Genomic DNA, 4021 nt, shown 5'->3' with positions numbered 1-4021 from the left:
TAAACGCCTCGTGGGTTGGTTCCTGCTCCTTCCTCCCGAGAGACCTCCCCCGGGCCCGCAGCCTCCTGCCCCAGCGTGGCCCGGCTGCTCGCCAGGCCTGATGCCCGCCTGGTGCCCTGGGCTCTCCTTTCTCCACCTTACTGAACGTTCCCAGCGCCTCTGTCTTGTGTTGAGTCTCATCTCCTGAATCCCAGGTCATAGTCGCTCTTGGTTTCCTCCCTCATTTTGAAGCACGTCTTCCAACATCATCCCGAGAAGGAGCACACTTGTCCTTCTAGAATCTCTTCCATAACATTAGGAGCTGAAGCCTGCAAACTGCATGTCCCTGGCCCTGTGCCACTGGTGGGTACACTGGCTGCTAGGAAGGCCGGGGCAGAGAGGGCCCCTCTCCCCTGTATCATGAAGTCTGGTTGCCGACCCGGAGGGATGGAGGCTCCTGGCCCCTGCTCAGTGGCACCGGTGCAGGTCTAACTGTGACAGTGACAACGGAAGTGGCCTTGTGCTCGGCCACCAGGAGCAAGTGCCTCCCCTGGTCCTGCGTAAACACCCTCTTCTTAGCCCCACACACCTTTCTCCCTTTGCTCCAACAGTTCTGTAAACAGCGTCTGTATGAAATCGCCTCTGTTTGAAACACCTTCGGGTTTCTGTTTTGCTGATTAAACACAGATTTATATTCTTCTTGAAACCGTGAGTAGACCACACCAGGAAATGAATGTCCAAATACGGGGATATGTGGCCTATTGAACGACCTGGTAGGGGTTGACACACGGATGGCATTAGCGTCAGGAAAAGCGGGGTGCTGAGAGCACCTCTCCGTAGCGTGCAGTGGCAGAGCAGCTACCTGAATTACGCTGTGGGGACCGGAACGAAGCGCCCATCCAAAGCAAGACTGCGGGAGGCCACGGGGCTGCGGGATTTGATCACTGCAGTGGGAGTGAAAACCACAAAAGCCTCGGGCTAGGCTGGTGGCCTCTGACGTAACTCATTTCATCAGGTCACATAATGCCATCAAGTTAGGCAATTGTCCTTCCAATTTCAACGAGAGGAAACAGTTTGGGAGCAACACTGCCCTCGGTGCCCGCAGCTCGTCCTGGGGATGCCGCTGGTGAGCCGCTGGCAGGTGGCACAGGGCGGGGCTGAGGGCGGCCGCTCGCCAGGGAAACAGCGCCCACAGGAGACGAAGGCACAGGGAGGGAAATGTTGGCTCCATGACGGTGGAGGCCGAGAAGCCCCACAACCCTCTGCCAGCCGGACGCTGGGACAGCAGGGGTGTCGGTCAGTCCAAGTCTGAGGCCTGAGAGCCAGGGGAGCCGGTGGGGTAACTGCAGTCCAAGGCAGGAGGAGACAGATGTCCCAGCTCGCAGGCAGGCAGGGAACAAGCCTCGCCTCCTCGCTCTGTTCTGTTCAGGCCGTCAGTGGCCTGGCTAATGCCCACCCACGCTGGGAGAGCGGTCCCCATCCTGAGACCACGGGTTCCAGGGCTAATCTCGTTCAGAAACACCCTCCCAGACACGCTCAGAAATACGCCGACCTGGGCACCCAGGGCCCAGTCACACGGACACAGGGGAGTAACCACTGCAGAGGGGCATATTTTTTCCATTGCTTTTCAGAGAGTGGAAGGGAGGGAGAGAGAGAGAGAGAGACAGCAATGTGAGAGAAACATTGATTGGTTGCCCCCTGCATGCACCCCGACTGGGGCTGGGGATCGAGCCTGCACCCGAGGTTCATGCCCTCGGCAGAAATCGAACCCAAGACCCTTCAGTCTGTGGGCCAAAGCTCTAACCACTGAGCCAAACCGGCTAGGGCTGGAATTTTTTTATTTCTCTCATGCACGCCTCAGTGACTAGGACACTGTGTATGAAACACCACCTGACCCGACACCTACAATAAAACCCTCTGCTTCTTGGCCAGAGCTCAGCACAAGATCATGATTAACAAGGCCTCTGACTGGGAGCTCCTCTGACCCTCATTAAGTTCTGGGGTCCAAAGCGACCTGGCAAAGGCATCTTTTCCAGAATGCTGACTCTGTCATCGGGCAAAAGCGTCTTGGGCTCAAGTTTACATTTAAGTATCTCTAGCAACAATTTCCTCGAGGCCGGAAGATGCGGAGCATGAGGGGGCTGGTCCACAGCCTCTCCAGCTACGGCAATTGTCAGGTTTGTGTGATGTGAATGTTCCTGTTAAAAAAGAAACCACAAGCCCGGCATAGAGTCACTTGTGCCAAGACCCAGGTCGGCCAATCAAGACTCAGCTGCCGCCTCTGCCTCTCCCGGGAATGACCTTTAACCGGTCCGTCCAGGTGACCTGCCTGATCGCCCACCCAGTCCACTCGGTTAGAGGCTTTCTTTGCTGCTCCCTCGCCCGTGAGAGGCTCCCACCGTGCATAGCTCCTCGGAGCTCCGTCCTGTTTGCTAGGCCGGATGCTGTTCCATCCATGGGTCGTTAAATAAAGCCAATGAGATCTTCACATTACTCAGAATTTTGTTTAACACGTTGCTCTGCATCTTCCCTGGCAGGCACAGGCTATGCAATTGTTGTATTGTTAGTCAAGAGCAGGTCCCACGGTTGACACGGTGGGTGGACCTCAGATGTGAGAGGGACAAGCACCCGCCGCAGAGTTCTAGTCACTGCAACCAGTTCGCTGTGTTCATACGGTGTTCACACTGTAGTTCAACAAATGTTGAACCGTAAATGTGTCTCCTCAAGCATGGGGGGCACAAGGACTCTTCCTGACAAAACTGAGACCTGTGCCTTTGGAGTGTCTTATCCCGGGGCTGTTCTCCTCGCCTCCCAGGCCCCCAGGCTACCCCTGGCCCCTCATCCAAAGATAAGTGTTTTATGACCCAGGACCTTAGCGCTCTGCCAGGGAGTCACACATGGGGCAGAGGACAGGCATCCTGGAAGCTAGTCCGGCTGTGTTACGGGAACTGGTGGTCTCCATCCCGGTGCACTGGGCCTTCATCACTAAGTGGTCGTGTGCCCAGAGGCCCCTCAAACACAACGATTCTGACCTCTAGGCCTGGGCGAGGACTCTCAGGTCCATGACTCTGGTCCAGACGCTCTTCCCAGGGCCACACGTCACCTCTTAGACATCCGGGGGTTTCTTGGCGACAGCACTCTCAGTGGGAATTTACTGCCGGTGACTAAGATGTTTATAATCTGTAGGTGTCAATGAGAAGAATTCTGGAAAACCCCTGTGCTCGTATCTTGCTTACACATTTGCTAAACCATCTCTCGTTCCCAGGAAAACATGTGGGATGTCACAAGATATTTCCCCCAAAACAGATGTTCAGGGACTATTCTCATGTCAGGCAGGGACACCAGGAGGAGCCACGCCTGGCGGGGCCACAGTGTGAACACAGCGAACTGGCTGCAGTGACTAGGACTGGACTGTGGGTGCCTGTCCCTCTGACAAAGGAGGGCCACCCACAGTGTCAGCCGTGGGACCTTCTCGACGCAGTCATTCCAGCAGTTGGCTAACAAGGCCAGCGTCACCCCATGTGAAAACTCGGCTGTGCTCAGGACACACACTGTTGCGCAACCACGGCCACCACCCGTCTCCAGAGCTCTCCATCCCCCCAAGCGGAAACTGCGCCGTGACACGCTAACGCCCGCGGTCTCCCGCAGGCCCTGACAGCCACCTCTGCGTCCGTCTCCGTGGACCTGACCTCTCCAGGGGCCCCGTGTAAGCGGCATTTGCCCTCTTGGGTCTGGCTTATTTCTCTTAGCACAATTTCCCCACGCTTCACCCACGTTGTAGCGAATGGCAGAATTCCCTTCCTTTGTAAGGCTGAATAATACTCCATCAGTACACGCAGTCCATTGTATATGTGTGTATATCACACGCGGTTTATTCACCCGCCGCGGACACTCGGTCGCGCCCAGCTGGCCATTTGGATGGCGGCGCTATGCCCGTAGGTGGGCAAATCTCCCTTCAGAACACGCTTCCAATTCTTTGGAGTGTGTGCCCAGAAGCGGGACTGCTGGATCCTACGGCAGTTCCATGTTTAATTTTTTGCGG

This window comes from Miniopterus schreibersii (assembly GCF_964146895.1).
Source record: "Miniopterus schreibersii genome assembly, chromosome: 6".
NCBI lineage: Eukaryota > Metazoa > Chordata > Mammalia > Chiroptera > Miniopteridae > Miniopterus > Miniopterus schreibersii.
This window is presented reverse-complemented; position numbering follows the sequence as displayed.